This window comes from Salvelinus alpinus, chromosome 21 (genome assembly GCF_045679555.1).
Source record: "Salvelinus alpinus chromosome 21, SLU_Salpinus.1, whole genome shotgun sequence".
NCBI classification, from domain to species: domain Eukaryota; kingdom Metazoa; phylum Chordata; class Actinopteri; order Salmoniformes; family Salmonidae; genus Salvelinus; species Salvelinus alpinus.
In genome coordinates this window covers 37,173,186-37,187,410 of record NC_092106.1, presented here as the reverse complement: position 1 = coordinate 37,187,410, position 14,225 = coordinate 37,173,186, and the positions used below count along the sequence as shown (strand labels likewise).

At 48.1% G+C, this 14,225-nt stretch overlaps 1 protein-coding gene across 5 annotated transcripts in view; it reads left to right on the top strand.

Moving 5' to 3' along the window:
- Nucleotides 1-832: 832 nt before the first annotated feature.
- Nucleotides 833-14,225, top strand: part of LOC139548310 (protocadherin Fat 3-like) — a 333,023-nt gene continuing 319,630 nt past the window's right edge. For all 5 annotated transcript variants that reach the window (XM_071357916.1, XM_071357913.1, XM_071357914.1 and 2 more), the window contains exon 1: nt 833-946. The gene's annotated coding sequence lies outside the window, so the exon portion shown is untranslated. The remainder of the gene's footprint in view (nt 947-14,225) is intronic.

Below are 14,225 nucleotides of genomic sequence, written 5' to 3'. Positions count from 1 at the left end.
GTGTGGTTTCGTTGCATCCAATGGTAGTGTCTGCGATAACGTAACACAACAATCTGCTTGTGGATTTGAGCTCTAAAGCAGTTCCATCTCCGACACCGCCAAAACAACCGGATGTCAACCTGATTTGAATCTAGCCCCCCCTCTCTCTCTACCCCCTCCCTGTAGATAGTCCCAGGTAAAGGGATTATGGTCAGCTGCACAGGTGGTTTATTCACTCAGCCTTGTACTTTAAAAGTGGAATGAATGGCTTCTTTCCTCATCTCCTCTTATCACAGATAGGTGAGAGGATAGGATAGGTTAGGTAGTAGGAGGATTTATATTTTAGATCACTGGTCAGTGTGATCATGAAGGAAAGGAGGCATGTCAATATTGGGACTAGGCTTTAGATGAGCCTTCATAAAGCCGTAATAACTCCTACATAAATTCTTTAGAAATAATTTACAAACACATGCCATGCTATAAGGGATAGGTCTACATGTTGCTATGCAAAATGTAGCATATGCAACCCTTTATATAGCCTAGTCTTTGTATATCATTCACATGTTCCTTTTGCTTCTCTAGTTTAAAGTAGACCAAATGCCTTTCCCAGTGAAATATCAATAGTAAATCAATGTCCCGTCCTTACTGATGCGTTCAGAAAACTGCGACTACTGTGTGCGGCTGCGGTGGGCGCCGGTCCTATCATGTCGTACAGTGATTTATTTATTTTCTGCTTGTACTCCGGTAGGCTGCGCTGTGCCCGTGCACCACCCCCCCCCCCCCCCCCCCCCCCCCCCGCTCCAGAAGCACTGCACGATAGTAGATATTAAGCACATTGCCGAGTGGAGGCTAGTGGAACGCGGGCTACTGCTGCTGGACTGATCCCCGTGCGTTCCTTTACAACTTCTATGGATACTTCAAAGTAGCTAAGAGTTTCGCCAAAACGGATTTACCACAGAATGGAATGGTAAGTTTTATTCGTTTCAAATAAATGAATGAAGCATTTTGCTGCAGAAATCGAGAGTGAAAGTCGGTTGCAGTAACCTAGTCATTCATTAGCTAGCAACCGAGCTAGTCCTATTTATTGAACCCGATGCTGAGTGAGTGAGTTTGCTTGGAATGCGGTCAACGGATCTGGAGGGTTGCATTTGCAGGTTTTTAAACAGCACAGTATGAGTTTGATGGGAGGGCAGGGATAGTATAGATCCGCTAAATATTAACCACTACAACAGTGGCTTTTCATCAATACTTGCCCTCTAGCCCCCTCGCATTTGGTTCCGTTGATCGCTGATTTAAATTTCTATGACAGGCGGGTCGATATTATGCAGCCCGGAGGGTAGATAGACACTCTTTGCAGGTTGCGACACTAGATAGGTTTCTCCAGGCGACGCGAAAGGGAAAGTTGTTGGGATGTTTTTTCACCGTATTTGTAAATAAGGTTAGCTGGAGGAAATTGATTTTCAAATGCCCAGGACAGTGTCCCAGCCATGAAGAAAATTGCAAGCTTGGGTGAGAACTCAAGTCGGCGGCGGCGCAAACCCGGCGCAATAAATATGACATCGTCAGCATCGTGTAGGAGCGGAATCAAGTTTAACGATGCATCTACGGGGATACAAATCTGTACCGAACATAACCCCTAAATTAAACATCAGATAGGGTAAATGATAAATGTGTCTACGTATGTCATATGATGCATTTATACATAACCTATGTCACAACATGAAATGATGGGGTGCAGGTGCATCTCCCCCATATTCCTACACAATTAGAATAAGGAAAAATGGCTCGTAATGGCAGGAAAATAGGGAATTTGCCATGAATAATTTTTTATATAGGGAAACGTGCTGTTTTGAAAGGAAAACAAAGTAGTTTATGTATAGAATACAACCAACATGATTCCCTATTAATAATAGACTGATAGTAGCCTACCTAACCCATGGTTTTGCAAAAGCCCACATAGCGGCTTGTGTAGGAGTACTTGAGTGCGAGCCACTTTTAATCCAGCGACATTGCTCGCTCTCTTTTCCGGGAATTTGAATACAAAGGTTGAGCCAGTGCCCCAGAAAATAACAATTGGCTTGCACTGCAGCAAAGTATTGTTCAAGGAATGGATCAAGTGGTATTATCTTAGCCACGCTCTAAGTATAAGCACCACACCACACAGTTTGCCCGAGACTGGAATGTGGGCACCAAAATATTAGATATTTCTTCATCACAACTGGTGCCATATGCCACGAGCTGATGCATGTCTGTGTGGCCCTAAACGGTGTTCAAACCAAGCTCTCCCAATTCAAAATGCAAAATATGTGTTAGTGACAGCCTGAATCGAATTGATGCAGGTGGGACACATATATGGACAATGCATCTATGACGTTAAGAAGAAGAGAAAAATATATCTGCTCTCGAAATTGATCGTTTACAAACTCAGCAGCCACGAACGACACGATTTTCAGATTCAGGATGATGGACAAAGTACAATTTAGTTATCGACATGGTGTACGCAAATAGACAGACTGACGCACAGACTGTCCATCTGCCTCATCACCCGGTCGGCGTTGAGCATGAAGAACATTAACTGTATGTGTATGTATGTGTGTGTGTGTGTGTGTGTGTTTTTTAACGAAGGCTGCGTGCGTCCCTGTGAGCGCGCGCATGTGAGGATATTTTTCCTGGGCGGTTTTATGGTGGTTATAAGGGTTGTTATATTGTGGAACTATTCATTCCAGCCTTGTTTAGCATATCAGCAGAATTGTGCGGACGGTTTGTGGGTCTGAGTCGCAATTATCCATGAAATATCTATTAATTCAGAGTTTCTCTGGGAAAATTATCCTAGTGCAGTAGAGCATGGAAATTCGGCATATCTTGTTGAGGCTAAGAGGGTTACTGTTTTTCTCTCTCTCAGTGTGTGTGTGTGTGTGTGTGTGTGTGTGTGTGTGTGTGTGTGTGCAACAACTAAGATCTCATAGTCTGACTTCAGTATTTTTCAAGGGGGAGATAAACAGTTAAGTTTAAGCATTCATTCAAATTGGTTAAGTTAAGGGTTATGGTTTGAGATGGGTTAAAACAACTCAACGGTCAAGTTAAGGGTTATGGTTTGAGATGGGTTAAAACAACTCAACGGTCAAGTTAAGGGTTATGGTTTGAGATGGATTAAAACAACTCAACGGTCAAGTTAAGGGTTATGGTTTGAGATGGGTTAAAACAACTCAACGGTCAAGTTAAGGGTTATGGTTTGAGATGGGTTAAAATAACTCAACGGTCAAGTTAAGGGTTATGGTTTGAGATGGGTTAAAACAACTCAACGGTCAAGTTAAGGGTTATGGTTTGAGATGGGTTAAAACAACTCAACTGTCAAGTTAAGGGTTATGGTTTGAGATGGGTTAAAACAACTCAACGGTCAAGTTTAGGGTTATGGTTTGAGATGGGTTAAAACAAAACAACTTCACTTGTGTCTTCACCTTCAGTTTAGGCATTCATTCTGAAAGGTGAATGTAAGGGTCAAGTTAAGGCATTCATTCTGAAAGGTTAGGGTAGGGGTCAAGTTAAGGCATTCATTCTGAAAGGTTAGGGTAGGGGTCAAGTTAAGGCATTCATTCTGAAATGTTAGGGTAGGGGTCAAGTTAAGGCATTCATTCTGAAAGGTTAGGGTAGGGGTCAAGTTAAGGCATTCATTCTGAAAGGTTAGGGTAGGGGTCAAGTTTAGGCATTCATTCTGAAAGGTTAAGGTAGGGGTGTCACGTTCCTGACCTGTTTTCTGTTGTTTTGTATGTGTTTAGTCGGTCAGGGCGTGAGTTGGGGTGGGCATTCTATGTTATGTGTATCTATGTTGGTTAAGGGGTTACCTGATATGGTTCTCAATTAGAGGCAGGTGGTTTACGTTTCCTCTGATTGAGAACCATATTAAGGTAGGTTGTTTCACATTGTTTGTTGTGGGTGAGTGTCTTCCGTGTCTGTGTCTGTTTGCACCACACGGGACTGTTTCGTTTGTTCGTTCGGTTTTTGTGTAGTCTATTTTCCTGTTCGTGCGTTCTTCGTGTTATGTAAGTTCGTTTGTTCAGGTCTGTTGACTCCGTTTATTATTTTGTAAATTCTCAAGTGTTTTTCGTGTTCGTCTTTATTCTTTAATAAACATCGTTATGTCAAATTACCACGCTGCATATTGGTCATCTGATCCTTCTCGCCTCTCCTCGTCTGAGGAGGAGGAGGAAGTAGACGTACGTTGCAGAACCACCCACCAAACCCGGACCAAGCAGCGTGAGTACGAGCAGTGGCCCACTACACAGGAATCCTGGACATGGGAGGAAATAATGGAGGGAAAAGGACACTGGGCTCACATTGGGGAATATCGCCGCGCTCGTGAGGAGATGGAGGCAGCGAGAGCCCAAGATCGGTGTATGAGGAGGCAGCACGGAGACGTGGCTGGAAGCCCGTGAAGAAACCCCCAAAATTTCTTGGGGGGAGGCTAAAGGGTAGTGTGGCGAGGGCAGGTAGGAGACCTGCGCCCACTTCCCAGGCTTACCGTGGAGAGCGGGAGTACGGGCAGACACCGTGTTACGCAGTAGAGCGCACGGTGTCTCCTGTACGTGTTCATAGCCCGGTGCGGGTTATTCCACCTCCCTGCACTGGCAGGGCTAGATTGGGCATTGAGCCAGGTGCCATGAAGCCGGCTCAACGCGTCTGGTCTCCAGTGCGTCTCCTCGGGCCGGCATACATGGCACCAGCCTTACGCATGGTGTCCCCGGTTCGCCTACATAGCCCGGTGCGGGTTATTCCACCTCCCCGCACTGGTCGGGCGACGGGGAGCATACAACCAGGTAAGGTTGGGCAGGCTCAGTGCTCAAGGGAGCCAGTAGGCCTGCACGGTCCGGTATATCCGGCGCCACCTTCCCGCCCCAGTCCAGTACCACCAGTGCCTACACCACGCACCAGGCTTCCAGTGCGTCTCCAGAGCCATGTTCCTCCTCCACGCACTAGCCCTATGGTGCGTGTCTCCAGCCCGGTACCACCAGTTCCGGCACCACGCACCAAGCCTCCTGTGCGTCTCCAGAGCCATGTTCCTCCTCCACGCACTAGCCCTATGGTGCGTGTCTCCAGCCCGGTACCACCAGTTCCGGCACCACGCACCAAGCCTCCTGTGCGTCTCCAGAGCCCTGTACGCACTGTTCCTTCTCCCCGCACTCGCCCTGAGGTGCGTGTCTCCAGTCCGGTACCACCAGTTCCGGCACCACGCACCAGGCCTATAGTGCGCTTCGAGAAGTCAGTGTGCCCTGTTCCTGCTCCCCGCACTAGCTTGAAGGTGCGTGTCCTTAGCCCGGTACCTCCAGTTCCGGTACCACGCACCAGGCATACAGTGCGCCTCATCCGGCCAGAGCTGCCCAGCACCGTCTGAGCCATCCGTCTGTCCCGAGCCATTAGAGCCGCCCGTCTGTCCCGAGCCGCCAGAGCCGTTCGTCAGTCAGGAGCCTCTAGAGCCATTCGTCAGTCAGGATCTGCCAGAGCCGCCAACCAGACAGGATCTGCCAGAGCCGCCAACCAGACAGGATCTGCCAGAGCCGGCAACCAGACAGGATCTGCCAGAGCCGCCAGTCAGCCAGGATCTGCCAGAGCCGCCAGTCAGCCAGGATCTGCCAGAGCCGCCAGTCAGCCAGGATCTGCCAGAGCCGCCAGTCAGCCAGGATCTGCCAGAGCCGCCAGTCAGCCAGGATCTGCCAGAGCCGCCAGTCAGCCAGGATCTGCCAGAGCCGTCAGCGAGCCATGAGCAGCCAGAGCCGTCAGCGAGCCATGAGCAGCCAGAGCCGTCAGCGAGCCATGAGCAGCCAGAGCCGTCAGCGAGCCATGAGCAGCCAGAGCCGTCAGCCAGTCCGGAGCTGCCGTCCTTCAGTCCGGAGCTGCCGTCCTTCAGTCCGGAGCTGCCGTCCTTCAGTCCGGAGCTGCCGTCCTTCAGTCCGGAGCTGCCCCTCAGTCCGGAGCTGCCGTCCTTCAGTCCGGAGCTGCCGTCCTTCAGTCCGGCGCTGTATACTTCAGTCCGGAGCTGCCCCTCAGTCCGGAGCTGCCGTCCCTCAGTCCGGAGCTGCCCCTTATCCCGGTGCTGCCCCTTATCCCGATGCTGCCCCTTATCCCGGTGCTGCCCCTTATCCCGGTGCTGGCCCTTATCCCGATGTTGCCCCTTAAATTAGGTGGGTTTAATTGGAGGGTGGTCATTGGGAGTGGGCTACAAAAGTGGGAATTGACTATGGTGGGGTGGGGACCACGCCCAGAGCCTGAGCCGCCACCGCGGACAGATGCCCACCCAGACCCTCCCCTAGACTTTATGCTGGTGCGTCCGGAGTTCGCACCTTGAGGGGGGGGTTATGTCACGTTCCTGACCTGTTTTCTGTTGTTTTGTATGTGTTTAGTCGGTCAGGGCGTGAGTTGGGGTGGGCATTCTATGTTATGTGTATCTATGTTGGTTAAGGGGTTACCTGATATGCTTCTCAATTAGAGGCAGGTGGTTTACGTTTCCTCTGATTGAGAACCATATTAAGGTAGGTTGTTTCACATTGTTTGTTGTGGGTGAGTGTCTTCCGTGTCTGTGTCTGTTTGCACCACACGGGACTGTTTCGTTTGTTCGTTCGGTTTTTGTGTAGTCTATTTTCCTGTTCGTGCGTTCTTCGTGTTATGTAAGTTTGTTTGTTCAGGTCTGTTGACTCCGTTTATTATTTTGTAAATTCTCAAGTGTTTTTCGTGTTCGTCTTTATTCTTTAATAAACATCGTTATGTCAAATTACCACGCTGCATATTGGTCATCTGATCCTTCTCGCCTCTCCTCGTCTGAGGAGGAGGAGGAAGTAGACGTACGTTACAAGGGGTCAGGTTTAGGCATTCATTCTGAAAGGTTAGGGTAGGGGTCAAGTTTAGGCATTCATTCTGAAAGGTTAAGGTAGGGGTCAGGTTTAGGCATTCATTCTGAAAGGTTAAGGTTGTGGTCAGGTTTAGGCATTCATTCTGAAAGGTTAAGGTAGGGGTCAAGTTAAGGCATTCACTCTGAAAGGTTAGGTTAGGGGTTAAGGTTTGGAGTAAGGTAAAACAAGACAAAAAAAACGATTGCCTAGCAATGGGATAGAACCCGCGATCTTACAACGGCATAGCAAGCCGCGAGCTTACAACAGCCTAGCAAGCCGCGAGCTTACAACGGCCTAGCAAGCCGCGAGCTTTCAACGGCATAGCAAGCCGCGATCTTACAACGGCATAGCAAGCCGCAATCTTACAACGGCATAGCAAGCCGCGATCTTACAACGGCATAGCAAGCCGCGAGCTTACAACAGCCTAGCAAGCCGCGATCTTACAACGGCATAGCAAGCCGTGAGCTTACAACAGCCTAGCAAGCCGCGAGCTTACAACGGCATAGCAAGCCGCGATCTTACAACAGCCTAGCAAGCCGTGATCTTACAACAGCCTAGCAGGCCGCGATCTTACAACAGCCTAGCAAGCCGCGAGCTTACAACAGCCTAGCAGGCCGCGATCTTACAACAGCCTAGCAAGCCGCGAGCTTACAACGGCATAGCAAGCCGCGATCTTACAACGGCCTAGCAAGCCGCGAGCTTACAACAGCCTAGCAAGCCGCGAGCTTACAACGGCCTAGCAAGCCGCGAGCTTTCAACGGCATAGCAAGCCGCGATCTTACAACGGCATAGCAAGCCGCGATCTTACAACGGCATAGCAAGCCGCGATCTTACAACGGCATAGCAAGCCGCGAGCTTACAACAGCCTAGCAAGCCGCGATCTTACAACGGCATAGCAAGCCGTGAGCTTACAACAGCCTAGCAAGCCGCGAGCTTACAACGGCATAGCAAGCCGCGATCTTACAACAGCCTAGCAAGCCGTGATCTTACAACAGCCTAGCAGGCCGCGATCTTACAACAGCCTAGCAAGCCGCGAGCTTACAACAGCCTAGCAGGCCGCGATCTTACAACAGCCTAGCAAGCCGCGAGCTTACAACGGCATAGCAAGCCGCGATCTTACAACGGCCTAGCAAGCCGCGAGCTTACAACAGCCTAGCAAGCCGTGATCTTACAACAGCCTAGCAGGCCGCGATGTTACAACGGCCTAGCAAGCCGCGATCTTACAACGGCCTAGCAAGCCGCGAGCTTACAACAGCCTAGCAAGCCGCGAGCTTACAACGGCATAGCAAGCCGCGATCTTACAACAGCCTAGCAAGCCGCGAGCTTACAACGGCCTAGCAAGCCGCGAGTTTATTTCATGGTATTAGCGCTCACTGTTGCCCCTAGTGGTCAGTATTGAAGGCCCAACGTCCCCTGGATGATCGTTGAATATCAGGTGTGACCTGGCTTGTGTGGGTGTGGGTGTGGGTGTATGTGTGTGTGTCTCGCTATATGTGTGTGGTTGTGTGTGCTTTCCTTTTGACTCTCTCTGTCTCCATCGGTGTGAGTGTGTGCGTTCTGTGCGTTTTGCTTATTGATTGCCCCCTCCGCTCTCCAAGAGAGAGGCAGGGACATGGCGTTTCACCTTTCGTCAGGTGAGTGGCTAGCCAGGCAGGCAGGGCAGGTCGCCAAACAGCTGTCTGTTGCCTTGCTCTGTCGGGTTGCGTTACACCGCGCTGCTTCCCCCTCTGGTTCCTCCACCTGTTTCCCCACACAGACACACAGTAATGTTGGTCTGATTGGAACCCAGCCTGAGCCCGGAGCTCTGAGCCGTGCCGTGTTATAATCTTCCTGCCTGGTGCTGCAAACTGAAGTCTGATTCAGTGAATGACCTGTCTGCCTCAGGTGGTTCAGTGGTAAGCAGCCTGCCAGTATTGACTGCCAGATGCAGCCTCATAAGGAGAACTCACTCGGCCCCCCTCCCCTCTTCTCCTCTGCTCTCCCTTTCTCTCCACTCTATAGACTGGGCTAAAATGCTCCCATCCGCCACTCCTACTCCTCTCTCTCTCTCTCTCTCTCTCTCTCTCTCTCTCTCTACTCCTAACTCCCCCTTCTCCACCTCCCCTCCCTGCACGCTACTGCGCTAAAGGCTGGGCTGAAATGCCTCCACCTTCACCTCCCTCCTTCTCCCTCCTCCCTTCTCTACTCCTCCTGACCCCCTACCTTCATCCCTCTCTCTCCTTCATCCCTCGCTCGCTGGTCTCCCGGGGGTTGATGAGTGTTTGTTCGTGCCAAATGCCAACACTGTGTGGAGTGACCTCCCTTTCTCCCTGTGTGCGAGGAGGAGGATCTCTCTCAAGCTTCTCTCCCTCCCCCTCTTCTCTTCAGTGCGGAGGGGGACAGCGGCTGTTGTGTCCCACTGTTTGTGCTATTGTGTTTGTGTGTGTGTGTGTGTGTGCGCACTGCCGCACTTGTGCCATTGTTCTCTGCAACTGCTGGAATGCACTCTCTCTCTCTCTTTATTTCTCTCTCCTGCTCCTGTCCCTCATTCCTCACGTTCAACTCCATTACTATGCAATGATAATGCTATTAATGAGGTTCTATGTATGTAACAACATGTGAATACAAAAATAGTATCACTACACAGGTATAAGAGCAAATTAATGTAGGCCTAAAGTGTTATCCAGTAGGGTAATCTGATCTTAGATTTGTGTTCAGAGATAGTCATGGCTGGAAGGTATTACAGCCTCTAGAATGCTTAGCTCTGTAAGATATTATGAGTTTATGACTGAGCCCAAGGTTTTTCAGTAGTGGTTTGGTGTTTTGTTGTCTTTTATGATTTTATGATCCTTTTTAGTCGCCGTTGGAGTCAGCCAATTATCTCTCTGGGATGGCTTTCCAATCCAACACTCATCTGAGGTGTGACAGTGACATGACAGCCAGACAAGTGTGTTTCGTATCTGTTACATGGCATGTTACAAGTAGTGGCAAATGGTGTCAAATTCAATTGTAGCCGAAGGGAGTAAGCTATTATTTCCTTGTTGTTCAGTTGGCTGATTCTCATGTGATGGATGTCTTGGCTCTGTATGCGTCGCTGTGTGTGTGTGTTTGTGTGTGTGGTTTGTGATTGTGTTTGTGTGTTTGTGTGTGTGGTTTGTGATTGTGTTTGTGTGTTTGTGTGTTTGTGTGTGTGGTTTGTGATTGTGTGTGTGTGTGTGTGTGTGTGTGTGTGTGTGTGTGTGTGTGTGTGTGTGTGTGTGTGTGTGTGTGTGTGTGTGTGTGTGTGTGTGTGTGTGTGTGTGTGTGTGTGTGTGTGTGTGCATCCGCCTGTGTGTATCTGTCTGTGTGTGTATCCCTCTCCCTCCTCACCACAGAGTTTAATTTAAGACTCAGAGAGCACTGGTTTGGGAATAGTTCCCACCGCAGGGAATTGACTTTTGGACAGAGAAGCAGTGTACCTTACAATCTCCAAAGACAGGCCTGGTTAAATAATGATGCCTAAATTATATTAGCAGAGCTACAATTATTCACAAGTAATGACTTATGTCAGCTTTCGTAATGGCTTGAGGGAAAATAAATGAGAATGTTTAATTGACGTTTTCTGCTCACTCCGCCAGCAGTTCATCTCACTCTGTGTGTGTTTGTGTGTGTGTGAATGAGGAAGGTGAGTGTGTGCCTGACTGTGTGTGTGTGCCTGACTGTGTGTGTGTGTGTGTGTGTGTGTGTGTGTGTGTGTGTGTGTGTGTGTGTGTGTGTGTGTGTGTGTGTGTGTGTGTGTGTGTGTGTGTGTGTGTGTGTGTGTGTGTGTGCGTGTGTGTGCGTGTGTGTGAGCACGTGTGTGTGTGTGTGTGCCTGTGTGAGAGTGTGTATACGTGGAGAATTACAAAGGAGTAAAAAGGACTGATTTAACATGACAAAGAGATTTCTGGTAATTATTCCATTGGCTGATTGTTGGTCAGGTCTTCTATAGAAAGGACCTTTATTTGAATACAGCAATTCATTTGTTGCTGTTGGATGTGATTGAGGAGATCCTCCGTAGTTTAGTATGTTCATTTCCTGTTGTGATGGATCATGAAAGTTGGGTTCTTGCTGAGATGGAGAGAATGTGAAAAAAGGAAACGAATGCATTGGTGACAGTAGTGCTGTTTAGTGTTATTCTTTGGGCTATTGGGGTGTCCTCTAGAACTGAAGTGATAGGCTATACCCTCATAGGGACATTAAGGAAACTAGAAAAAGAGAATACTAATGAAGGGGGAACCGGGAGTGTACAATACTGAGAGTGAAACACACTATGACTACTAGTCAGCATGATGCATAGACACACCTCGGCCTTGCCACCCTAACCCAGTATCCAGCATGTGTTGTAGTGCCAGTGGAGTGCTGTGCAGACAGCATGACATGATGCAGTGTTGCCCAATAAAGCAGTATTCCTTTCATGCTCCTGGGTGCCCTGCCATGCCCGTGTGGTGCTCCCTGGCTGACTGGCTGACTGACGTGCTGGCTGGTTGACTTGTTGACTGACTGGTGCCAGTACAGAGTGGTATCGATCATCTCTGCCTCCATGACGTTGTGTGTCCCTGCCTCCCTGATCACTGGAGCCCAGTCCCTGCCCAATGTGTGTCTGGAGCAGGAGGGCAGGGAGACAGGGAGACAGGGATAGAGGGGCAGGCTGCAGAGTCTGGCCTATCAATCACACAGCAGACTGGACCAGCACGGCACCACCAGTGGGTACTTTTATATATATTGTATATTTTCAGGGTCTCAATTTACTGTTGAGAGCTGAAATAGTAGAAAACAAAAGGCGCAATTTGTAAACTTGGTTGTGCATCAGCAGTTTTCCTCTTGTTATACTTTATGTCACTCACTGACAGTCACTCAATTACCCAAATTTAACATTTTTAGATTGGTAAATTAGTGTAGTTAGTCTAGCCAGCTATCTAAACCTGTAGTAATCATGGCCGAATTACTGACCGTTCACGCAGGGCACGTGCCCAGGGGCCCTGACCTCTAGGGGGCCCCCATTGATTTTGTTAGTCACTCTCACTCAGATATCATATTAACATGGCGTAAGTCATGCAAAATGTGTAGAATTGTGAACATTTTCTTTTAAAACTGCAACAACAACAAAAAGTTCTGTAAAGCAGACGCATTTGTTTACCTTTTGTTAATAAAATACTTGTTCTGCTAACAGAGGGATCTCTGTACGTATTCAATTAGTTTTAACAGTGTTTAACGGTGTAACGGCTAATTGTATAGCTAATAGGCTAGGCATTTGTAGATCGACTGAGGTGACTGAAGCGACAGTAACCAATGTGATAATGTCCGGGGTAATTTTTGCTTGTTTTTGCTCTTCTCTAAATAGCATTTTGGACCTGATGTTCTGTTGAGGAATAGTTAGCCTAGCTGCCAAGCCATATGCTAGTGACAGAGAGAAAGCCACTGCCCCTTTTCCCTAAATGGGACCTAGGTCTAGTGCTTGTACTCAGTGCTTAAGTTCCATGTCGCTTTTCTTTGTCTTTGCTGAAGGTCAGAGCAGGCTCACCTGAAAATTGAAACCCTTTTTGAAGCCATATATTTTATGTGTGTTTTTCCAGTCGAGTGAGAAATGCCTGCCATTCCTGTTATTTGAGAAAAATGCTTTCCTGTAATAATTTACTTTTCTCGCTCAGCTCACCCACCGTGCATTCAAATTATGCTGATAGGTCTGTCGAACAGCGAGTCAGAGGAAACACATGGCCTCCTGCCACCTGCCGCTTATCAACTCTACAGTATGTGGTGTAATTTACTTTGCCGTGCTGAGCCCCTCTCCATAAACTGCACCGACAGAGGCTTGAAAATGGCAGGGCTTTACTTCTTTTCCCCCGATGTTGAGGTATAGATTCTAGAACACTGGTGTTGAACTACAGATTCTAGAACACTGGTGTTGAGCTATAGATTCTAGAACACTGGTGTTGAGCTATAGATTCTAGAACACTGGTGTTGAGCTATAGATTCTAGAACACTGGTTTCGAACTACAGATTCTAGAACACTGGTGTTGAGCTATAGATTCTAGAACACTGGTGTTGAACTATAGATTCTAGAACACTGGTGTTGAACTATAGATTCTAGGACACTGGTGTTGATCTATAGATTCTAGAACACTGGTGTTGAGCTATAGGTTCTAGAACACTGGTGTTGATCTATAGATTCTAGAACACTGGTGTTGAACTATAGATTCTAGGACACTGGTGTTGATCTATAGATTCTAGAACACTGGTGTTGAGCTATAGATTCTAGAACACTGGTGTTGAACTATAGGTTCTAGAACACTGGTGTTGAACTATAGATTCTAGAACACTGGTGTTGAACTATAGATTCTAGAACACTGGTGTTGATCTATAGATTCTAGAACACTGGTGTTGAACTATAGATTCTAGAACACTGGTGTTGAACTATAGATTCTAGAACACTGGTGTTGAGCTATAGATTCTAGGACACTGGTGTTGAGCTATAGATTCTAGAACACTGGTGTTGTTAGCGACCATAACAAATGGCCACCGGGGTTTTTTGATCTCATTCAGCTCGATGATGCAGTGTCAGACAAACTGCTACTAACTTCTGTTCTTTTTCTTCAAACATGGCCCTGGTTGTCACCAGACTACTCAATCAACTCGGTCGGGGGGGCTGCCCGGCCGTTCCCTTCTTCTCCTAACTGTAGATTCATTCAATGTTTGATAGATGTTGTTGTTTAGAGCAAGAGACCTTGTCGCCCCGGAATAGGAAAACAGTCCATTTAAAGTGTAGCGTGGGGTTGGGATCGATAGCTCGTTAGAGCGCTGTTTGATGATCTTCTGTGGGAAGGTAATTCAGCTATAAACCGTCTGGAATGGAACCACTGCCCCACCACATTTTCTTCTCTCTCTCTATTTTCATCTCCCTCTCTTTCCCTCTCCCTCTCTTTCCCTCTCCCTCTCTTTCCCTCTCCCTCTCTTTCCCTCCCTCTCTCTTTCTAGCTTGCAGATGTTGGCGAATCGAAAAAAGCATTGATTGGTTGCGCATGCTTTCTCTTTACTGGCCTGCTGCTGCTCAGACTAGATGATGAGATAAACTGACTGTGTGTGTTTCCTCACTACTAGCCCTTGGGGCAGTGAGCAGCAGGCCTGTACAGACCTAGGAGAGACTGCTCAGTCAGCCAGTCTACTTACCTCGGTGTCTTTGTGTTAGCTGTTTTTCTAGCCTTTATTTAACAAGGCAAGTCAGTTAAGAACAAATTCTTATTTACAATTACGGCCTACACTGGCATAAACCCGGACGACACTGGGACAATTGTGCGCCACGCTATGGGACTCCCAATCATGACCGGTTGTGATACAGCAAATATCTAGCTGTGTCTGTCAGTCTGTCTC